This window comes from Anomalospiza imberbis, chromosome 5 (genome assembly GCF_031753505.1).
Source record: "Anomalospiza imberbis isolate Cuckoo-Finch-1a 21T00152 chromosome 5, ASM3175350v1, whole genome shotgun sequence".
NCBI lineage: Eukaryota > Metazoa > Chordata > Aves > Passeriformes > Viduidae > Anomalospiza > Anomalospiza imberbis.
Genome location: NC_089685.1, coordinates 59,207,408 through 59,232,566, shown reverse-complemented (window position 1 = coordinate 59,232,566; position 25,159 = coordinate 59,207,408). Strand labels below are relative to the sequence as shown.

The following is a 25,159-nucleotide window of genomic DNA, read 5'->3' as shown; positions in this document are numbered from 1 at the left end:
CTTACCCCCTGCTAGCCCTGCAAGGCTTTCCAGCACATAGAGAAATAATAATAACAACAGCAGCAACAACAAAATTAACCAACACCACCTCCATTCAGAATTATAAGGCTTCCAATTCAAATGGTCTGTCTTAGACAGTGCCAGAAGTCACCATCATACAAAACTTAACTCCTCCCCAGTTCACACACCTACTTTTCCTGGGAGCTCGTGTCTTGAGTTACAAAATACTACCCTTTTAAAATGAAACCTGAGCTATTGTTACTATTATTAGTAGTATTATTATTTTGCAATACACATTTTAATACAGTTAGAGTAAGGCAACCTAACTAGGATCAGGCTTGTCACTTCTAGAGGCTGTACTGAGAGGAAAAAAACAGGCCTGTGCCTAGGGAACTTAGATTAAAAATCCAAGTTAGTACAGGGAAACTCCCATGTTTTTTGGTGACAAATGGTGGTATTTGCTCTTAAATTTGCCTAGATCAAAGCGTAGCTGGAAACTAGCTGTCAAGAAGCAATTCTGTGGGTCCTTGCAGATTAGCAACTGCTGTGTGGAGTTGACAGAATTACTATCTTTAGCACCAGTGTTTTGCTATCTCTATACTTTCAAGTAATTTTTGAGCCAGAGCTCTTGTGGAATAGAATAAGTGACATCCATCCATTGAGCCATGATCTGAAATATTAAAAAATCTATACATTCTGTCTGATGGGGTGGATTTTTGTTTCCCCTGTGATGATATGTGATTGCCTTTTAAAGGGAGAAGCAAGATATACCAAGCAATGCTAATGAATTCAGAAGTATCTCATTTGAATTTGCCAAGAAACTCATAAGCAGAAGTTAGGAAGAAGTGGGATAAGCTGCATCATCCCTTCTGAAAAATCAAAAATCTATGTTGCTCTTTCCTAGCCACTGAAACTGGGTCTGCCTCCTGCTGCCATCACATAACCACCACACCTAAAAAACTTAATGGTCCCTCTACCTTCCCAGGCAGCCAAAAAAAGTGGGCTGCAATACACAGGATGATTAGACAGAAAAGTTATCAGTGTTAAACAGGTAGTTCAAGGAAATGACTAAGTAATTTTCTGAACAATGTGTTAGCTTCCTGAAACTCTCAGTTGAAAGTCATAGAAATTATACTGGCTAAAAAAAAAAAACAACCTTTGAGGGTTTGTCTTTCTGTGATGCTTTTCTTAGAAGGGTAGTTCTAGTGTCAGTAAAAGAGGAATTCTGACACTTAATGTAGCTTTCTCTGCATGCGTGCACATGTGTGTGTTTGCAGATAATACAGGGATTTTCCTATTAATGAGAGCTAACTAATATATTCCGCATATCTAAGGCATCCCTAACTTAAACAGTCACTTTCTAGAATCATGCATACATGAAATTTTAGATTGGGAATGTTATGTGATTAATCCTGAAAGCATTTCTCAGTACATTTTCATCTGAATTTTGAATGTAACAAGCTGCATCATTGTGATACACACCACAATGTTTTTATGTGGCCTCCCTTGGCAAAGCAGAAACATTGGCTCCTGTCTGACCATCTGTAATTTGAACAGACTATCTAAATGAACACCACTATCACCTTTGATCTGGGAGTGACTGACACCTTGCTATATCTGACATTCAGAATGGAATAAGATGTTCCAGCTGGTGCTAATAATGTTATGTTGTGCTTATGCCTGGCAGCTAACTGCTGTCCTCCAGTGTGTTAGATAAAGCTTATAAGGTTGTTGATTTATTAAGAGTGGATTAATTATCCTGATAATTAGATTAATTTGTTTTGTTTATATCAACGTAAATTAAAATAAATTGGGTTAATATTTATTTTATGTTACACTTCTTAATTCCTTGATTTCACAATTAAAGCGCATAAATTGTAAAACAGGAGGACTGGAGGATGAGGTTTTTTCTCTCTCTGGAAATCAGGGCCAGGTCTCTGAGGAGTTCTGAAGAAGCTAATACCAAGCAATTGTGTGTCCCATTGATAACATATGCAATGAATCATTGGTTACTCTAACACTTGTGACCCCCACCTACAGAGGATACATGGGCCAGTTTTGTAAAGATACTTTAGTACCTAACAATACATAATGAAATTTAGTTTTATTTTTTAGAACTATGGACACTTGTCTGCATCTTTAGGCACATTTGATGTGCAACACCTTTAAAACTCTAGACCACTTAACTTCTAAGAATGCCAGAATGTCTGGGACAGAAATAGTTTGGAGAGAACCATGTTTTCCAACAAAAGGAGATAAAATTTATCACATTTTCAACTACATTTTTGAATTTGAAAGGGAAGAAAAAAATCTTTAAACTTTTTCAATCTGAAAGATTTGGCAACTCTCTTTTTTTCCTTTCATTTTCTACCAATTGTCAAATAGGCTGAATTTTCAACGTGTTGATACTTGGGGAGGAAAAGAAGCCTGTTAATATTCTCAGTCAGCTTTGATGCAATCCCACTGACAGGACAAGCAATGCACATCTGCTGTATTTCAGATTTGTAACTCCCCCCCTCATACTGGTAATGATTATCAGTATGGTGCTATATAGAGATGCATATATATACAGAGACTCTTTTAGATATATATGTATGTAGTATAGATATTTAAAATACATAGGAATGCATTCCACAACCTGCACAAGGGAAATCAAAGAAAACCCACAGAAATGAAGGTGGAAAGCCTGTTCAGCAACTCCAGCATAACATCTGACATTCCTCATCCACCAATATGCTCACACTCATCATACCACAGCAAACAGAAATGCTTCTGCTGCCCAGGTCTGGGTGACCACAGGCACTGGAGGAGATGCTGGGATGCTAAAGACAGAGTTCATAATAGTGCCAAGAGTAGTGCTGGTTTTCTTGACTTAGGTTTGCCTCCTGACACAGCTGTTTCACCTTTCCAAAGCTGCATAAATGGTATTCCACAGCAAAATGAAAGAACCCTGCAAGTGGTAAATAAATATTGCATGACCCTGCAGGTACACGCTCTGCTTGCTTTCCAGATCTGTTCTGGTGATTTAGTTAGCAGAAATGTTCTGCCAGACAGCTGCAAGGGAATATTACATAATGGTTATGAAAAGTGAATTTTGAACTCTCTAGAGACTTTCATCCTAGTGTTACATTTGCCCAGCACAGGCAGAGAAATACCCCCACTAAAAACAAGTCAATGTTCCTGTGATTCCCTCCACACCATTTGTGCATGGTCAGTCCAGAAGCAGCAGGGGAAATGGCTTTGGAGAGAAGCAAGTGGGCATTTCACCAGCAGCTCTCTCCTGCCCTCTTGTTTGCACCTGAGAGGAATCTGTGGCCGGTGACATCTGGTCTTTTGGCTGCTTTCATACAAATGAGAAGGTGGAGGAGGGGATTTCCCTGTGTGCCTGGCCAGTGATGGAGCTGCAGCTGGGAAGGAGTTGGAACACATCAGGTGGAAGCTTGAGACTGTAGCCATGGTGAGAGCTCAAGTCCAGCCAAAGGGCCCCAACATGCACAGCTAGCAGCACAATAAGCAGGCACAAAGGGTTTGGGTCTCCTGGGAGGCACCAGGGTCCTGGCTTGCAGACTGGCTGCATCTGTCACACGGCTTTGGTTTTGAACGCTCTCTAGGGGCCTGCCTGAGGATAAGCTACACATGCAACATCGCTCACAGGAAATATTCAGGGAGTAACATATGACTGTGAGGATTGGTCCTCACACAGCCTGAGAACAGGGAGGAGACGAGACAAATTTTGGCAAGTAAATTACTCATCATAAAATGCATTCTTCCATCCCCCCAACACGCACCAGAGTTTATCCAGAAGGTGGCTATTGTATGTACAAGAGAAATGGAGGCTCTAAGGCCTTTCATCAATGCAAGACTGCCTTATTGAGTCATCCTGATGATGAATGCCTGAAGCCTGCACAAAAGTGCAGTGCAATTACTGCTGAGTAATAGCAGCAGGTGGAGCTTTTCAGCTGCAGCTGGCATGTGAGAGGTGATGGTGAATCAATCAGTGTGGAAGAGACCTTGGTTTGGGAGACAGAGGGGAAATATGGAGGAGAGATTTTCCTTGAGTAGCCCCTGAATTTAGGGAAGAGAGAGCTTAAATTGGTTAAGAGTATTATGAGTGACTGGAGTCAAATTTATTGTTCACTAAAGCTGCACCTGAAAGGAAATATATCTGTGCTCTGTGGAGCAAAGTGGTAACTATCCCTGTTTAAACAAGGAAGAGATAAAAACTCTAACAGGGCAAAGGAAAGAAGTGAGAATTGAGCATGTGTACTTGAAAAACCCCAAATAATTACAGCAAGTGCAATCTGCTGATCTTTCTAAGAGCTCCAGGACCTTTGGGAAGGCTGTTTTGAGTGCCATGAGGTTTGTCAAAGTAAAATGCCAAAGAAAGTGAGAGACTGGGCCCTCATTTTCTTTCAGTCAGGATGTTATTTGGTGTTTTGAGTGATTTTCTGCTTCTTTTCTGGAGAACATGAGCTGCTGAGTCTCTGAAAGCACATCACTGACTAGAGTAAAAAAGGCTTGGATTTCAAGGCTTGGCTGGTACTTTCATGATGAAGAATTGCCCAACTGTGGCTGACACAGATGTACCAGGGAAAAAAAAAGGCAATAAACCACTGTTGTTTATTGCATGGGGAGGGATTCTTTTTTAATGCTTGAGCTAACCAGTAATTCCAGCCAAGGTTGCAAACAACCAAAGGAGCAGCTGGAGCCCAGCCAGCATAGGTTTGTATGCCAAGGCTGTCCATGTTTTCTTCACACCCCACAGCTCCTACTAGAGAGCAGGAGCAGAGCAGGGCTAGGACTGATGGGCTGGAACAACCCCTGAGATGCTCTACTCTTCACATGCTCCATGGGAAGAATGGCATATCTGTGTTCTGCTGGTAGTTGACATCCTGGGTTGGACAGTCTAATCTGGAGACTGACAGAAAACTCATCAAAATCAGATACTGGGGTAAAGAATAAAAAACATATTTAAGGAGAGGAGAGGGAAGCAGAGACCATGGATAAAATTGATACCAGGCCTTATCAATCTTCTGCTTGAAAATGACAGGTGATGCCTATAAAACCTACTTAAAGCTCCTGTGTGTAATAGGGACACATATTACCATGTGTGTAATAGGGAACATTCTTTTTTCCAGAATCTTGAAATAAACTGGACAATTATATATTAAACCAGATTTTATTTCTGTTCACCTGTGTTTTAAAGCTCTGAGCTGTGCATGTTAGATGATATGTCAGGCAGAAACAGCAAATGGATTATTTATTTCTCTGTAGGGAAAAGGCTTGACCAAAAGCAAAGGAAGCAGAGGTTCTCTGCTGCTACAGTGCTGACTAGAAATAAGGAATAAAGTTCCACTTTGTCTTAATAAAGGGGTAGGCAAGAGAACGGGCCAGATGGACAAACTGGAATTGAAATGGACCACATCTCCCCTGGCTCTGGCTGACTGGAAATACTCTTTAGTATTCACACTGATACTGAGCTAATGCAAAGGAAATTTATTCCTAAAAAATGTAGTAAGAGACCCAGAAGCTTCATGGTAATGATGAAGTTTGAATCACATGGTCTCACTTAAAGGAAACACAGACCCTAAATCACTGCCCTTTCCCTCCAACCTTGCTGGAAGGAGAAATGTTTATTCTACCTGGCTGTGGTTACTGCTCTGGGCTGAGAAGTCTGCAGCTGCAGATGGAGCCTGAGTAATCAGTCCAGTATTCATGTAACAATCCCCCTTGACTACTGCCTTCCTGGGAAAAATGGGACCAAAGACTCTGATCTTCAGTGCTCTTCTTGACATGCAGTGAAAGAAAAAAAATGAACAAAAAAATCCTCAGCAAGTTTGTTTGTGTTCTGTTCCTATATTAAAACGCATTGTGGGAATGGCTAGAAGAGGATTAACAGTGGCTATCCTCTCTTCAATCTAATCTCCTATTGACTGAGAAACATCACATAGGGACGTCTTGAAGGAATTAACACAAATCCTTTTAAAACTCTTCAGTGCCTTCCCTTTTCCCTTCCCCCTCCTCAACCCCAGCCCCTTCTCCCTGTGCCCCCTTATGCTGAATTTGTGGCAGAGGACATGGCCGAGGAACATGGGTAATCAATTAAGATGCAGACTTTACCATTTGAGATGCATTATCATGGTCCCACTGACACCTCCTGAAACACAAACTCAATCCATCACATTGCAAATGAATTCAAAGTGGAAGATTAAAGAGGCAGAGAGGCATACAGTTTCAACATAGAATTCAATTAAAAAAAAAAAATGGGTGAAGAAAAAAGCATGAAAACAGGAATAGCAGAAAGAAACCTGCCCCACCTATAGCCAAACTTTACCCTCTGTCCTATAATTCTTCCAATAGAATCAGATAGGAACAAGGATAGTTCAGGATAGTCTGAACCATGACCTGGGTAAATAAATGGACTTTTGTCAGTTTGAAGTACAATGAAAGCACTTGCACATAAAGACACTTCTCTGTTTTCTATTTAGCCTCTCCAAAAGGATTTCTCAGGCACAAAATGGATTGAATGAATGTGTATTTGTTTGTCACCTGTGGTCATTCCAGGCCAGCAAAGCACTTCACCATTAGTCTGGGGTGGGCACTAGGGAACTAATAGTATTCAGAGTACCATGTCTTCCATGGCCACAAGCCTTTGAAGTACAAAATGTTTACTCCTCTCCAAGGGGGTTGGTGCTTGTCAGTACTCATCACCATGACTTTAGAGAAATGAGCCTGCAGCCTAAAAGCAAGATGAAACTCTTGTTACTCTGGCAATTTTATAGACTTAGAGTAGATACTTTTACTGCCTTACTGCTTTACTTTTCATTACCCCCTTGCCTCTCTTCAAAGGTTGAGATGAAGATCTTTCCCACCCTGTCCAGCATTCCTCAAAGGTCATGACATAAAGAATAGAAAAAATTAGAAGACATTTTAAATTATGCAAGACCTTTTCTTCTCCGCTCTCAAGTTTTCTGCAATTATTCTGATGTATTTGTATTTATTAGATCAATACCATAAAAGCATAAAGCTTTGAGATGAAAACAAAATGAATACAGCTTAAACCAGAACTGTGCATAAGTATGACCAATATGTAGGCCAATCCACAAATAAGAGCCCCCAGATTACATTCCCATCTTTATCTTGGCTCCCTGGGCTTGTCCTTGGAACACATCCAAATTCTGTGTGTGGAAATCAAAGAACATATAAGATTGAAGGCAGAGAATGAAGCTGAAGTCATATTTTGGATCAGTTTTTACCCACTCCAGCAAGGGGTTTGACTTTCACCCTAGAAAACCACTATCTGCTAAAACCTGTCTGCCATTTCTAACTTTCTCAGTAAAAAGCATAAGGAGCAGTGGTGAGTCTGCTGAGGAACTACACTAATTACACAACTGCCAGAAAAATACATGTCCTCTTTCTTTAAAATGAAATTGTTATGTAAATCCCACCACTGGGAGCCTCCATGTGTCACAGTCTAGAGTGGCTGAGGTACCAGAGGGAAAGACGACTGCGAGATTCGCTTGCTTCCCATCTGTTTGCTCACGCAGAGCTGGTTAAGGAGCCCTTCCAGCAGAGACAGGAGACAGGCACACACAGAAGGTAACAAGGACATGCTGTGGATTCTTTATCAGCCATGGCTCCATTTGAGATTTATTTTAGTGCTGGAATTAATTTGATGCTCGTGAAGGGGACAGGCTGTCAGCACTGACAAAAGCCTGCCTGACAGCCAGAGGCAATTGGTGGGTTTTCTGTATGTAGCCTCTGCCTGGACCCCTGGTTCCTGATGTCAGCACCAGCTTCCCTGGTCTCTGCCCCACTGCTATGCAGCCAGCAACAATCCTGATCCTAAGTTTTTTTGAGTCCTAACATTTTTGGTGAGGTACTTGCCTAATCTTTATTGATGGGCAGGGTAGAGGAGGGAGAAAAAAATGAAAGGAGTTATACAACCTGGAAATTGAAAGAAACAATTCTTCTGAGCTGCCAAGGAAGTTCAAGAGTCCCAGTGCCTTCACCTGGAGTCCCTGGTTTAGTGACTGGTTGAGTTATCAGTCACTGTTGGCAGTCTAATACTATAAGAAATACTCTGGTTTTCAAGAGCTCTCACTTAGAAAGTGGTACTGAATTCCTGGGATGATCTCTCCTGAAAGAAGGTGCTGAGGAAAATCTACATATGTGCTGTCTGAACTATGAAATTGTTTCTGTTTCCTGTTTCTGCAGTAAATATTTCTACTTTTGCCCTATGCAGGGCAAAACATTTTTGTTGAATTTTTGTAAAAGCAATTTCTCTTGTAATTCTGTTCAGAAAGACTAAAATGCTTCAGCAGACAGTTCTAGTTTAACCATTTTAGAGTGGATTTAAAGGGCTTCCAAAGTAAACACAGTGCTCAAAATGAGCCTGAAATATTGTATTTTGTATAATCCACTTTGGATGGCTCACTCATTACTACAAATATGTCAAATTCTTGCAGCCTCTGGAGTCATATACAAAATTTTTAACAATGCACATCAATGTAATGACAAATTGCCATTTACAGAGACCTCAATCCAAATGTCAGTTCTTATTCCTTGCTAGCATCCCCTCAAGTACTGATGCCTGATTTTACTACCTCCACTTGTGGAGAAGGCAGAAAAGACTCTCCCAGTAATTACGTCCATCAATAGTGACTTCTAGATTGTAAGGAAAGAGCAACTGTCCCATTTCCTGTCCTCTCCCTGCCTTTCTTGTTCAGCCCAAGTAGGTGAAAAAAAAGGAATATATAGTGGCCTTCCACATTTTCCTGCTGAAATTCCACAAATATTTCAGAAACATGGAAAATTACCATGCACGGTGCTTTTATTCAAAAAAAGGGAAGAATACTTTTACTTTGCCTCAGCAAAGGAGCAGAGAGGAAATCCTACTGCAAAAATCCAGACATAATCTATCTTTATGCATCTGCAGTGATGCATCTGAAAAATAAGGGGCTAGCAAAGGATTTTCTTTAAAATAAGAGAAATTCATAAACTGGGCCAGACGTAGCCCTGATGTGGAGGTTTTGGCTGCATGGCAGTGCAATACCTCTCCTGTCTCACAATCAGAAGCACACTTATTTAATCAGGCAGCACTGGCAGGGAAAGAGAGAATCTACATCCCATTTTTATTCTACCCCTGTGAATCCATTCCCAGGAATATTGATGACCCTTCATAAGAACCGTCATCTGCCCAACAGAGAGGGGAAAAACATATAGAAATGAAAAACCAAACACTTGAAAAGCAAAATTATAAGCTTGAAATACATCAGACTCTTGCCATGCTAGCACACAAGGACATCCTGAATGCAGAACTCTGTTTCTCTGTGATAGAAAATGCAGAGCAAAGGAATTTGGGTTTCTACCTACTGCCGGGTGCATTTCCATTTCCAAAACAATACCCTGGAACTTCGTTTTGTTTTTTCAAGGAGGCCTTCACACACCTGAAATCCTTCCATCATCCCAGAACTGAGAGAGAAGAAAAGGATTTACTGGGTATGTATTCTGTCAGTCCATATTTCTGAGCATGCTGTTTGATAGTTAAATAGACACAGAACTACACAATACATAGGGCTGAAAAGCACATACAGAGAAGATACCCATGTATTTCTTTACTTTCCTCCACTCTTCTTTACACATTTGTCTCCTGCTAGTCCTTTATTGCAGTCTGATGAAAGATATGTAATAAGGATCTTCCCTCATTGAAGTTTGTAATATTACATTAAGATATTCCCCAATTTCAAAAAACAATAAACCATGGTGGCTCAATCCAAATCCATCATTCCCCTCAGCATGAATTGTTTGTTTGTTTGTTTGTTTGTTTTTCTTTTTTTTTTTTTTTTTTTTTTTTTTGGGGGGGGGGGTTGTTTGTTTCTGGAATACCTGACTGTATTATAAATACAGAGACTACACTGTATCAAGGTGGGATTTTGAAGGGAAAAGGTACCCAGAAGTAGGCCATTTGTCTCAGGAAGCTGGGAAAAATGCCAGCTGCATGCCAAAAACACATGCATGTGTGTGGAAACATCATACTGAGACATTCAGTAGTTCAGCTGTTTTGAAAAGCCTGCTTCTAATTTAATTTTGAACAGAAAATACCTCAAACTAACTGACTTGATAAAAAGCCAGAGCCACTGAGACAGGATAATTACTTTTGTTTCTTATATTTTAGACATCAGTGGTCCTGCAGAGGTGACTGGAAGGTGTGCTGTGACAGATAGGTAAATAGCTGTGATGTCTTCACACCTCTTATTTTAACTGTTCTTTAACCTTCTGCTCTTTCTTCTTCAGTCTTCTGGCTTCCACACTCATGGCCTTTACTGTCTGACCAAAAAAAAACCCTTTTAGAAACTGCTTGACCCCCACCTTGCTGGCAGACAAATCAAGGTAGCCATAATAAATTAAAATTAGCTACCAGGGTGCCATTTCAGATAGAAGAAAAGAGTAACTTTAAAAAAAGTAAAATTTATAAGATCATCAGAAACCATAATAGTGCCAAGCAATTTTAACACCTTTAAAGACATTTGAGTGGTCACTTCTCAAGCCTGAACTCTCTGGAATTCCTTTCTATCACATTTTAGATACATTTTTTTTGCTGACTGAGGAGTTGTAGAGAGCTTCTTCCAAAGTCAGATGAGCAGAGAATTTATCCATCCTATTTATATCTTGGCAGCACAGATTTGTTTTTATGAAAAAGGATCTACCCTTTCCCACCTCCTCCTGCAAAGTTAACACCATGGTTTGATACTCCCATCATAAAATAACATGACTTCCTGGCCTCAACAGCCAGTCCAAAACGTCAGAGTTTTGCAGGTTCTTGCTGTCAGGAAATGAAACATTTGGATGATGAGGGTCTTTGGACACACTCCTGTAACTACAGTGGGATGCACCACAGTCCTGCTGTTTTAGAGGAGGAGGAAGTGAGCAGTCAGAGTTTATCTGCTCACCTGCTCCCGCTGTTCTGTTGTGCACCGGCTCACAATGCACTCCCTCCCTCTTCCCTTTCACTTCTTCTGGAGGCACTTTTTGCCTGTTCTTTAGACACGTTTTTATACCAAGGGTTTGTACTTGATCAATTCCCTGGAGTTTTCCTTAATTCTCTCTTCTTGAACTGTTCCTTTTAATTTCATGGGTGTACCTGTCCTCTCAGCAAAGCCTTTCTAACAAAAAAACCTTAAAAATTCCTCAGCTGCTTGGCATTTTCCCCCACTCAGCAGGACAACATGTGCTTGCCTTTCTGGTTTGGGGACTGCATCCCTGCCAAAGCTCCCTGCTTTCACAAGAAGATTTAGGGATCCTCTCAAGCAAATAATTAACTGGTTACACAAAATTTTGGTAGATTTAACACTCAAACTGTGATAATATTTTCCATTTTAAATTTCCAAAGGGTTTAGTCAGGCTAAATAGGTTTCTAATCCCCGTGTGTTTCAGGAACCTAAAGTGGGTACAATGTATATTTGTATGGGGAATTAATGAAACAAAAGAGCCAGCAATTGTATTCTGTTCAAAGCATAGAAGGCATAATACTCATGTTCTGGGACCTTTAAAATTTCTTCACAGGCATGTTTTAGAAATAAAAAAATAGATAAAAAACAAACAAACAAAAAACACCGAAACACCATTATTTGAGATCTCTACAGGAAAAAAAGATCTGCATTCAATTTTCAAAATTGAATAAGATCAAATAAATTTATAAGATATAATGAAGCTGAAGTCATATTTTATTGCCAGAAGGTTATATCCATTTTTTTCCTTTTGAGAAACAATAAAAATGTATTATTATTATTTTATTCAAAAAGGAAAATCCTTGTTTGGATCAAAAATCACTTTTCATTGGAAAAATGAAAACCCACTAATGAAAACTCACTAATCCCATATACTTTTTAAAACAAGTAGTGTGAACATAAATGGGCTATTAGTTCCAGCAGAGTTCCCAGGACAAACCACTTTTTAGGACCAAATTTAACCCTGTTATGAGCATTGGAATTTAACAAACTGAACTAAAAATAAATGTGGAAGTTGCCTTTGTTTTGCATTTTTTTAGCAGTGAGACAAGTGCCATGAATTCATACCTGGCTGTCATTCAGAGATGCAGAAAGACTGGAAGTGTTGAATTTTATTTTTACCTGTATTTTGTAATGAGGAGGAAAACATTCTATTTTTAGTCATAATTTCTCCCACAGCACCTCCTTTTTTTCCTATTTTAGACAGGACTGACGTTTCCCAGTGCGGCCCCTCTAGCCAGGTATCTGCAGGACATTTCAGATCAGGAGTTCAAACACGCTGCAGGCTGTGCAGTGACCAGCTGAATGAACTCACACCTCCCACAGAGCCAGTACCTTTAAAAGTACAAATGGAACTTCTGACAATTCCGTGTCTCAGACTGTGCAGTTTCTTCAAGATTTGCAAGCCTGAGTCTGTAAAAGCATTTTTTTTCAGAGCTGACCTTTTCCCAGCTATTTTCCCAGCTTCTCTAACATTGTGAAATAAAACATTTCCTTGTAGATTGTGCAGCCCCTGGCTCAGAGGGGGATTACAGAGCAGCAGCTCCTCTCAGGTCATGGACCTGCTTAGTGCTGATGCGCCAACACAAGCTGTGATAACTTGTGGGTTTAGGGGCAGTGATTCCCTGGTTCCATTTACAGTGTGCTGGTCAAGATGACAGTTGTCATGAGAGACAGGACATCCCCTGGTGACACACTGATTTCAGGCAGCAACAGGGACCCAGGGGTAGAGCTTTGTGATTCAGCCCCATAATGAAGACAGAATAAATAGCTTTTCTGGGCATGGATTTGGTTTCATTCTAGCTTCAAACAGAGGCAGGCTTTGCAGTGCCATCTGCCTTCCTGTGCTTATGGCTGCCCACTGGTGCCTATGACTAAGATACCACTGGACCTTTGAACCTGTCAGCACAAGTCAGCAGAGTTGAAAACATAGGGTGCCTCCATTGAATGACAGTTACTAGATACCTGGCAGCTGCAGTGCTTCCTTACAAAGTCTACTTTTCCTCATAATCTGTACTTAATAAATTAATTTTGCTTTGCTTTCCCCCTCTCATAGGAAAATAGGTCATGTGAGTTATAGACGGTAGAATTTCCACTGTCTTCAGAATAGGTATTTTAAAATGTTTAAGTCAAGGACTTTTGTCCCAGGAAGAGGCTTCTGCCACTGAATTGCTGACAAAACAGTTGCTTTCACCAGGAAACAGCTGTCAAATAGAAATTTGTCTCATGAGTAGTAAAATAAATGATAATTTGCTAGGCAGCAGGAAGATATTGGAGACCAGGATTCATGGGCCTACCCTGGGCACGGGACGGAAGTGTGGTGTAAAACTTACAGGCAATACTGAGAACATGACACTTGATTTGAAATGTATCAACCAACATCAACTAAAGCAATTTACAAGGTGAAAGATCTACATTGAACCCCTAATGCAGCCTGAACTGTCTCCAACCATAAAGGTACTTTGCAAGAGAAAGAAGCTAATAGGGCCTGTCTGGTGGGCAATTTTGGAGATACAAGATTTTTGATCAACATGAAAGGCTGCAAAGGGCATGGAAATAAAAGGAGTGATCCATACAGGTATTATCCAGCCAGCACAAAACACTCTCATTACAGCATTCTGGATAGGAACTCTTACTCTGCTGTAATTCTAAAGCCCTGTGAGCCTTACTGACAAGTTCATTAGTCAGTCTGTGGTCCCCTGGGCAAAACTCAGACACATGTGAGGGGCTTTGTCATCCAGACAGTTTCCTAGCAGTTACAAAGATTTATAAGATCATTTGTTGCCGCTGACGTATTTCTGTGTCTGCATAACATGAATTCACACGTTCTATGCTTACATGTTTGCAATACACACTTGATTTTGGTAAGCCCCTTGAAGTCTAGAGTAATGGGATGATGCCCCTTTAGACAGCTTGTTCTGCTTTCCCATTGCCTTTGTTATATTTCATCCAAAAGCCAACAGTCCATGGCTGTACATGTGTACAGCCAGGCCTCATGCTGCTGAACACTGCTAACAGACTTGGGCACTTGGCTCCTACTGGGCCCAAGGGGTTCATTCTTGTGATCTTTGAGGGAAAGAAACATTACTAACACTCAACTCACTCTCTGGAGAGAAGCAATAGTCTCTGGAAAAGCACTGAGAGATGTGGCAGGCTGGGGCTGCCTGGGTAGCAAGCCCCATCCGCAGGCCATGGGAAAGACACTTCCATGAAATGCTAAAGTGCTTCAGTCAAAAGAAAGGCCTCATGATGCAGCTTAGAAGTAATTTGGCTCCCCTCAAAATGAGCATCCACTCCCCACACTACTTTTCCAAAGCTTTAGGAAAAGTAATCAAAGGGAACTGAGTGCCACTTCTGGGCAATGGTCATAGCACTTCAGATTTCATACACATTTTTCATTTTCTTCTCCCCACAATAATGACTTTACCAGTTTGTTAAACTTTTCAGCCTTTCAAATTACATGGAGTTTTCATTATTACTCTAACAAAAAAAAACCAGAACTTTTTTGCTACAGGTTCTAAATCGCATTAAGAAATAACTCAATAAGCTTCCACCTATTGCAGAATGATTAAGCTGAACCTAGCAAAATCAAAAAAGCCTCAAAACCCAGAGTTTTTCTTATTCTTATTTTCTTATTTTTCTTATTTTTGAACTACCTGTATCTTTAGGGCAAAGGTAAGTGTATCGTGAAGGAAGGTCTTATTTTCTCCAAATCAGTTATCATAAAGCTACAGGATGACTGGATATTGATTTAGTTGAGGAGTTCTCCAGAATTTGTATGTTTATCATCAGCACAAAAGTCCTGATTTTTTAGGCATGCAATTCTTGTTCCTACTGCCATTTAGCCATGGGCTAAATTTCACTTCCAGTAAGTTTTACCTATTAACCACCATTGGCCTAAAATATATGGTTAACTGTTCAACTGTTAGGCGGTTTGGATTGGAACTGTGCACAGCCTTTCCCTTGTCTTAAGAGATTGATATTAAATACTCTAATCTGAGAAAAAATAAATTGTGCATAATATCTTCAGTTGAGCTACCTACTCACAGAGCTCCATCAAATTCTTAAATATTTGCAATATCTAAAAAACACATGGAACAGAGAAAAACAGTTTAGCTGGTGATGAAAGGGAAGTGAGTAAAGAAAGGCTGTTTCAGAGATGAAGACAGAAACCGTAAGTTGTGTTTCTTCCGTGTTACTGATTTTGAGCCCTGAATAAAGGTGTGTTTGGCCCCTTTCTTGAATTTTCTACTTGCAAACAATATGTGTAACTTCTTGTGATCTTGCTACTTTTCTATATGACCTAAGGAATCTCACCTCTGCAAGCTGTGTTCTGCACTGCTGAAAGAAACAGGCTATGTCTTGTCATAGCCTCCTTATTCTAATAGCTGTTCTTAACAGTTTCCAGGATTTCATCCTGAGCAGCAGTTGTGACAATCACTGTCTGCCCTTCATCAACAAACAGCTTTTAGGCTGCTTTCTGAAGTGAAGACAACCATACCTGTGCAACTGCACTTGGCATGTCAACTTGTTTATTCTCTCCATGCTACTAATATTCCTAACTTTTGAACTCTGGTTGATTTCAGCTAAATTACCAACGGAACAGTCACGTGAAATATTTTAAGCTCATTTAAACTGCTGTTGATAGTCTTGAAGATAAATATATTCTTAGTATCCATGAAAGAGAGAAATGTGAAGGGTGTATTTTCTAAAGAGGAAAAGTCAATTTACCTTCACACCTCCTTCACACCTTTAGAAACCAATCCAGAATGTTTTATGGGTAACCAGACCGCCTTTGATCAGCCACTTACAGGAAGACTTGCTGAAGGCAGTCTCAGCTTTGCTTAGCCATGGAGATATTGAAAGAGTCTCCAAAGAATTCAGCTTCTCCAGCCCCCTCTCTGCCCCTTACATTTGCATCCCTACTCTGTTGTGTACATACAGCAGCACTCTCAATTTGCTGATTAATGTAGCCAGGGCTAAAGATGAGTTTCCCTGTGGCAACTTCCTCACTTTCTACCTTTTCTGTCCTTGCAGGCTTGCAGGTGATGATTTCAAACTACCTGTGCATATCTTGCTGCTTTAGCTTTCCTCCAAGCCTAATGGCTTCCAGAAAGGCTTCCTCTTTTCTAATAAATTTAGGCTTATTTGAGCAGCTGTAGGTAAGAACTCTGTCTCTCTCTAAAGTTGCCAAAGGCCCTTGGCCATACTTTTCTGCTGTTTTTATTCTCAGATCTAAATGTTATCAGTGTGGAACAGATTTTTCTGGAGAGTATGTTTCCTGGGGAAATGCCCTGACTTCCCAACACATGCCAACTGACAGTTTGCCAAAACCATACCCTAAGGCAAGAATTAAATTTAGGCAAATGTAAGTGCCCTGAGAAATTCAGGCCAGAAACAGAGCGGACACAGCAAGCAGACAAGAAAATATTTGATGTCAGCAAGAAAAAAGATCTGTAACTGATGGGAAGTGTTTCCATTTTAATGGAAATTTGCTTTTTGTGCAGATTTTAATCCCAAAAAAGAGATTACTCCTCCCTTGGCTAATGTGAATATAGCCTGTCTGTCAGCAGTTCTGTTCACCTGAGTTTAAAACCCTTCCAGGACTGTTTGGCTTTACAGGAAGAAAGAAAACTGTCTCAAGACCAATAATGATGGGGAATTTGGGATCCTTCAACTCTAATCTACACTCAGAGCTTTGCTGTTCCCTAAAGACATCCCCATGTGTAACTGCTGCCCTCCTGCTATTGCCAATATGATTGTTTATACATGCATCCCTGTCGTTAGATAATTATGATGTGGTATCTTAACAGGAACATCATTAATTCCCAGAAACTGTAAAAATAGCTCTCTGACCCTGGGTCCTCTTGAAATCTTTCACCTGTTTGCTGTATTTTTAGGTAAAACTTAAAGATATCCATTTTATTTTTAATATGAGAAAATATATGTCTTTGTTACAGTTTAATAATTAGCCATCCCTTCAACTAAAATTTTAGAAACAATTAATGTTTGACAACAGACAGAATGTCAAAAATACAGCAGCCATGTAAATTTTATCATCTTTTGCCCACCACTTCATGTAAAGCAGAGCAGAATTCAAACTTCTTGTGGCTTTCATGTACGATTTCAGTGTTTTAGCTCTGCATTGGTTTTACCTGCTGTACTTCACAAAAAAGGACACTTCTTTGCTTTGTTTCAGATGTGGTATTCAGAAATCCCTTGGCACTAAGCCTTTGGACAGTTCTGCCACTGTTCCAGCAAAGCACTGTAACCTGAGTACTTGTTTTTGAAGCTTAATAGATCAGCATGTCCAAACCTAAGCTTCCTCTTAAATGCACTTTTTTCCTGCCAAGGTTCTTTTAAAGGCACGGTGTCCCCATCAGGGTGGTCTTTTCTCCTGCTCTTGCAAAATCTATGAAGCATGCCACATCAGTGATGCCTTTCAGCCTCTCTCCTTTCTTCAATTTTTCAGCTACCTCAGTGGTGTTTAAACCCTGTATCTCAGTATTCGAAGTTCCCTGAATTAAGGGTTGTCATGCTATCTTCCAAAGTAGCAAATAGGGAAACCTAAGGCCTTTGTCAGCTCTGGCCTGGGAGTAAAGGATGTTGTCTAGAGCAACTGAAGAATGTTTAATTATGCATTTTTTCTGTCTCCCTGCACTACATGTACCTTCTCCTTTGGTCAAGTATTTATCCACAATCTTCTTGAATCCTTTCCGACAGTACTAATGAATAGCATCTCAGGGAGCTTTCCCTTTCTCTTTCCCAAATTCTTATGTGTTGTCTGTCCCATAGCTCTCCTAGAACTATCCATAGTTCCTATCCCAATGTTCTCTTTCCCATGATTCCCATTCTCTAACCAAGCCCACAATCAGCAGCTGACAAGCTGTTTCCCAAGGACAGTTTTCATTTTCCTCAAACTACCACCACCACCACCTAGTACCATCCTGTTTGTCTTCAAGAACAGGGATTGCTCTCAAACTAAGTATTTCTGATAATTTTGTCTATTTTCTTCACTGGACTGGATACCTAACTGAGGTAGGAATTCCCTCTATGTGCAGCCAGGTTATACCATTAGCCTTGTGACAAGTCTTTCACTTAGCACTCAGCTCCACAACTCACCTTGCTATAAGCCTGCAAGCATTGGTCCTTTTTTCATCACTCCAAAAGTTCAAAAACACCCAGTCTAGCAGATGGACCTGTGTGTTGAAACCAGTGAGCTGATCCTTGACCACCCTGCTACCAAAGCAATCATTCTGTCATTATTAGCATTGAGCTGTGAGGAGGCACCCCTAGTTAAACACTGAAAAACTAATATTGGGCTTGCAGAAGCCATTTCTTAATGATCTTTCCCAACCCTCCAGAAAAATCTCATTAGCAGCAGCAGAAACCCTGGAGCTGTGCGGAACACATCCAGCATGTGTCGAAGGAGACCATTAGTTTGCCTCCTGATGAAAGAGGCCCATGACTCACAGTGTAGAAGTCACTTGGGGGCCAGCAGAGATTTTGAGAATAGTGAGAAAGGACATCTAAGCAATCTAAGTGGAAACTCAGCAGCAAAAGAAAAGTCACAAAAGGGGTAGCTGTAGACATTCTGAATGGAGAACAAACAAGCAGAGTGTCAGGTTTAATATTTTTCAGCTTTTGAGGCAGAATGCCAGTTTAAGTTAATTTGGAGGAAATATCAGCATGCAGTAAAAAATGATCTCTGCTACATGACTTCTCTTCAAAGAGAAGAGTTCAGCACCTTTGGTACAAACTTGGCCAAAACTTGTTCAAAGTTTTTTTTTTCTCATTGGCAAAAGAAATGATTTTCCTTTTCCAGTGAGTAAAGTTCAAGCAGGAGTTATTCTGTCCTTATCTCCTCAGTGCAAAACTAAAACATTCAAATGGACAGATGTCAAAATACCTTCAGGATATTGTAAATACTTTTCAAATTCTTCTGTTTCAGATTATATCCAGCTAATGTAGCTAGAGATGCTGCACCAAAATCACACTTGATGTTTTGACCTAGGTGTCTTTTACATTTACATTCCTTGGTCACCCTTATTTTTAATGATGCTCAGGAACATTTAAGAGATTCAGCTGCTTGCATCTCTCCATTCTCACCCTCTACTTCTCTGTCAGAGTCAGCCTTCATCTTTTTCAGGGAAGCAATACTTGCAAAGTGCCAGGTATGCTCAGCTGACATTTAACTGAACAGAAATTGCACTGCTCAGTCTTCTGAAATAACTGCACAGATCTTTATTGGACTTTCCAGACATACTGACCTACAATGGACTAATTGGAATTGGGACAAAACCCTTACATTGATTTGGCTTGAGCTAAGCAGGAACAAGAATGAAATTCTTCAGAGATTATGGCTATCCCAAGGGTCTTTGCTTCTTATTCTCCTATCAGACACAATTCTCCTATAATCTGGGTTTTGTTGTTGGTTTTCTTGGTTTGGGGTTTGTTGTTGGTTTTGGTTTTGGTTTTGGTTTTGGTTTTGGTTTTGGTTTTGGTTTTGGTTTTGGTTCTGGTTTGGTTTGGTTTTGTTTTGTTTTTGTTTTGTTTTGTTTTTTAATAAAGGCTACCTTGTCCCCAGTCAACAGGGTTACATTAAGGCTGAATATTGCACTGCCCATTTTCAAGATTTTAAAAGTCTCACACTCTGGTTTCTTGTCATATTAACTAGCTTTCAAACAAGAGAAGATAAAAAAATATGCTTATGAAATCTAAATGCCAGAAAGTCAAATAAAAGGAGACCTCACCTTATTTTGGTCCCAAAATTCAGCTGCAAGATATTCAAAGAAGATTTAGGACTGGTGAGAGCTGCTGACTTTCCATAGCTGCTTCTTTGCAGAGTCTGTCTCCTGTAAGTGCGACACAGATTCACAGAGTTACCCTTGGTCATTTACATAATGGTGTTCATCTCCCAGACTCACCTATTTGCAGATGCAGAAAGTAAGAGGATATGCCTAACAGCAGCAGAATGTTAAATAAATCACAGGTATCTCAGACAGTCCATGCCCTCTTTATCTAAAGAGGAGAGCATAGGATACAAACTTGGTGCATACCTTCTCCTATTTTGAAAATCCAAAGAAGGGGTTTAAACCTGCCAACAGTAATTAAACATTTCCTGATCCCAGATGCATCTCTATCTATGCCTGGTGACAGATATTCCTTACCTTAGCATGATCTTGCATGTTACTAAGTGGTTGTTAACATCAGCAGAGCTCTCCATTTTATGGATACACTGAGGCCTTGACCTCTTCCATTCTCCACTATGTCATAGAATCAGAGAAATGGTAAGGTTGGAAAAGACCTCCAAGATCATGAAGTCAAACCATCTTCACCACTAAATCATATCCCCAGCTGCCACAACTAGGCATTTTTTGAACATTTCCAATAACTGGTGATTCATCACATCCCTGAGCATTCTGTTTCAATACTTGACCAACCTTTCAGTGAGAGAATTTTTCCTAACATTCAATAAAACCTCCCCTGGTGCAACATGAGGCCATTTTCTCATCTCTCATTACCTAGAGAAGGTATCATCCACTGATTAAGCATGAGTGGGTCAGACTGCCCTGAATGCCATGAGCATAGTTATGTGCTTAGCAGGCTGTCAAAGGATCAAAGGGAAGACAGGGTAAATCATAATCTCTTCTTTTGCCAGGATTTTAGATGCTTTGAACGGAAATTATTTTATGCCATGGTGACATGGGTTCCATGTGCTGGCAGTGACTGAAGGGTGCACAATTATATCAATTCTGGAAGACACTTTTCCCACATAGAAGAAGGCATCTGTTATTGAAATCTGCATGATCACTGGTGCTTTCTCCACAAACTCCTTCTATCTCTCTCCTTGTCACCTAATTTAGATTTCCAGAGTAAAGCAGGATCATTCTACCTGATTTATCACCTCAGTCTGATAAACCCTGAGAAAGGATGGAGGCAAGCTAAGGGAGAGAAAGAAAGTAGCCAGCATCAGACTATGAGATGTAATTTTTCCCACTCACACAGCATGTGCCTGAGGGAAAGCAAAGAATAATGAGCATGGCAGTCTTGTTTTAAGGGTTTGTTGCTTCTTTAAACAAAAATTAGAAGGCAAAACAGAACTCTGTTAAAAGTTGAATGTTGTATAACCCTCTGCATTTCTGTTTCAGAAAATCTGGAATATCCTGTTGGAGCTATTGTACCTTCCTTGTAAGTGGGAAAGGAAAGGAAATAGAAAAGAAAGCCGCAGAAAACACAATGCTCCTGGAATTAGATGCAAGCTACTCATAGAAAAACCACAGCATCAAGACTCGGAAAAACATGACACAGATACTTATTTTTCTGGATCACCTGGAAGGTACCTATCGAATCAAGCATCTCTGTCTCACCAAGTTCTGGAGTGTGTTCATGTTCCATCCTCTCTCCCATGAAGTACCACAAAACCAAGTGCCTCTCTTTATGCATGGCATTCTGAATCAAGGCCACATTCCCAAGGACAGTACCGCTAAACTACAAGTGAAAAAGTTACAAAACCTCTTCAAAACAAAGCTTCCCATGTTGCTACTTCTTGCACTCCATCTCATGTGAAACTGAATTAGTGAACATATATAGAATCTTTGGCAAACTTCCTCCATAACTTCCTCCATGTGTCTTCTGTGTAAATAAATACTTGTTTGTGCAGACAAGGGAAAATACATAAATGCTGAATATGTAGGGATTTGTATCAGTCAAAGAGAGAAGGCAGTGCAAGTAGATGTGAGTATTCTGTGCAGTTACAGACTGTTGCAATAGAGGAGAAAAAAGCATGGATAGGACCAAATAGCGATTAATGAGGGGACAGCCTGTGCAAGAGTATGAGACCGAGCTTGACTCTGAGAAGAAAAGGCATGTTTCCACAGAAGCTAAAGATGGAAAGCAAACCATTCTGATGTGAAAGGGAGAGGGAGCACAGAGACAGAACATTAAGTATTCAAAACATGTAGATAGGTCACTAAGAGATACGGTTTAGTGGTAGCCTTGGTAGTGATCAGGTAATGATTGGACTCAATGATTTTAGAGGTGTTTTCCAACATAAAAAATTCCACGATTCTTGGATTCTGTGATTCTGTGAAGTTGCAATGCCATTAAGGGAATGTCGTGTTTGTTGAAAGGAAATGGAATCTAGGTGCATTTGCATGACATGTCATCTTCTGCCTCCTTATAGAGTTTAGGGTGGCTGTCTCCAACACAAAACTTTAGAGTACAGAATGATTTTTTCCTTAGATGAAAGAACAGACTGAAAAGAAAAACTGAAGAATTGGATTTTTCTATAAAAAATAGAAGCAGTGTGAAACCAGTTTAGAAATATTTAATTATACATACAGGAGGTCTGTGGCACACATTTAAGCAGACAAGGGGAAAAACAGTGTGCAGTAATGGCAAGGTATATGAATATATATGTAAACATCCTCCAAAAACTAGACCAGACAAGGCTGGCAGAATCAATGAATGGAAATTACTGTCAGGACCAGGGAAAAGCATTGTGATCTAAGTATTACTTACATACAGTTCTGAAAACAACCTTACCTAAGTATATGCTTAGGTGTTTCATCAAAACAAGATTAAAACATTGCCATTGTCCAAAGAGACTCTGTAATTAGAACTGGACTCCCAGGATAGCATATAAGCATGAAAAATTCTCTACCTTTTCTTTTTGATCATATTTCTTTAAAAAAAAAAACTCAGAAGAGTTTCATTTACATGTCACAGACAGCTTGATCTATATTCAGAAAGAACATCGTCCTCCTTAGATGTCAAAACAATTTTATTTCTTAACCTGAGTTTGGAGTCAGACATCAAGGATGCAATTCATGTGGCTCCCATTAAAGTGTTAATCTGTAACACCTGCAATTCACAGAAGTTGCTATACTTTAAATAAACTAAAACTTTTCTTTCCTATTCCACTTCTATGCAGTGCTTAGTTGCAAATTGTTTTCCTAACTTGACTTCCAACTTTGAAAAAAAATGCAATTTAGACTTGCTACCTGTGAATCTTAATTCAATTTCCTGTTCCATCATAGCATCATAGATTCCCTGTGTGTCTTTAAGGAAGCCACACAGGTTGTGATTTAAGAGATAGATTGGAGCTTTGCTTCCCTTTAAAATACTTTGTAGTTCTGGCCTTAGTCTCTATGACTATCTATAATATATATATAATGATACAGATGTACAATCCTGTTGGATATAGCTTGTAGTGGATTAAGATTTTTCTGCCTACTGGCTATCCATCATGGGCCTCTGCCTGTCTTTGAAGCCAGCCTGCATTATGAGGTTGTATGAGTGTTTATAGCCTGCTTCAGTACAAAATCAGCTAGTTTAGCCTGAATTGTGACTGAAGGCAGTGTGGGCTATTGGCACAGCTCAGGGAGCTGAGGGAGAAATAACGCCTGGAAGACAGTCAATTCAATAATAAACAGTGGGAAAAAAGGATGGGGCAAGGAATAACTTGATCAGCTACACATCTGCTTCAGAGGACAGAGGACAGAGGACATCCCTGCCTTTAGGCATAGTCATGATCCTCAGTAGCAGGCAGACCAAAGCAGGATGAGAGTAGACATGCTGGGATTATGGTACACCAAAAAAACCCATCAAGTCGGTTTGTCTGAAGACAAAGAATACATAGACAGCTGTACCAAAAAGGGACACAGTCAGAAGTTTGTGTGTGTGCATGTGCAATGGCTAAACACCAACAGGAATTTAAATTCTAAATAAACCGCTCTGTTACCTCTACCCTTTCTGGTAAGGGAGGGGCAAAAGCAGAGACTATGGGTTGAGATAATAACTTACTGCAAGCACAAAGCAGTGGAATAAGAAATGCACAGTAACAACCACAATATTAATAATTTAAGTGTTCAAAAAGAGAAGATGTTTTACCCACCAGAAGGCGTTGACCACCCGGAACAAAAACAAAATGTCGGCCGCGCCCCACAGGCCACATCCCCGGCTTCCCCACAGAGAGGTAAGATGGCGACTGCTCCCGCAGGCCGCACCACACGGCTGGCGGGAACAAAGACGAGGTGGTGAGGGACTCCCGCGGGCAGCGTGTCCCACCCCAGCCAGCAGCTGGGGACAACAATGGACTGCAGTGACAAGCAGACCCCTGGAAGGTAGGTTGGCCGAGCTGGGTCGCATTGCCGCTCTGCTGGGCTCAGATCCTCTCAGGTGCCTACGCCGCCATTTTGACCGCTCGGCTGCACTGCAGTGGGACAAGAATCACAAATTACTGGGAAAAACTCCCTTCTACCCAGACTCTGAAAAACAAGGATTATGTCTGAGATCCTCCCTGAATTATAGGCAGCTGACTCTCTTCCCAGGCTGCTGAGATATTTGATAGATAAGTGAGATTGGAAGATGGTGAAAAACACATCCTTTGCAGGATTTTGTATCGACATATTCATTTTCAATCAAAGCAGCAACTGTTGCCTGGAATCAAAAGAAAAACTTTCCAAACAATATTAAAGTGGTATTATAGAGAGCTGTTCTTTAATGAAAGTTTTCAGATGCACAAAAGTACCTATAAGCACGTGTGGTATAGGATTTCTACAATTTTTATAAGGTTAATGAATTATTCTATGTAGCAGGTACATCCAATAGGAGAGCAGTTGTCCTGGTGACCCAGCCTTGGGCCTGGCCCTTGGAGTGTCTCCAGGGAGTTCTTTGCTTTATATCTTGTTTTGTCTCTCAAATGCTAGTGCAAAACAAGATGTCCTTGCTAGAAATTCTTTTGTTGAAAATAACACTAAACAATATTTCAAGAGTTTGACATAATCTGTTAGAAAGGGTTAGCTATAGTTCTACAGTGTGAAAAAGACTGAGAAGGTGGGAAAGGGTAAGAAGGTGCTAGAAACTATAAAACTATAGATTAAATTCTACAAAGCTACAAATATATGAAAAAACTAAAAATCTTTAGGCATCACAGGTCCTCTAGAAGTGACATCCATGTTAGAAAAGAAGGCAATAGATACTTCTTATTCTAAAACATTTTGCCCTAAGTATTTGGAAGCTAAGAATTCAATTTTGGGTTTATCTGAGATGCCTCTTACAAATCACTGGCATTTTAGATTGTCCTTTCCCTCATCTCCAAAAGATAAGTTGTGTTTGCGTCACAGAATTACTAAAGTTGGCCTTTT

At 40.2% G+C, this 25,159-nt stretch overlaps 1 long non-coding RNA gene across 3 annotated transcripts in view; it reads right to left on the bottom strand.

Moving 5' to 3' along the window:
• Nucleotides 1-24,042, bottom strand: part of LOC137474494 (uncharacterized) — a 52,820-nt gene extending 28,778 nt beyond the window's left edge. The window contains exons 1-2 of one of the 3 annotated variants that reach the window (XR_010999379.1): nt 23,908-24,042; nt 19,763-19,936 (exon numbers count right to left, since the gene is read on the bottom strand). This is a non-coding gene — a long non-coding RNA (uncharacterized lncRNA). The remainder of the gene's footprint in view (nt 1-19,762; nt 19,937-23,907) is intronic. The other 2 variants (XR_010999380.1, XR_010999381.1) reach the window with 2 other exon arrangements.
• Between the last annotated feature and the right edge of the window lie 1,117 nt (nt 24,043-25,159).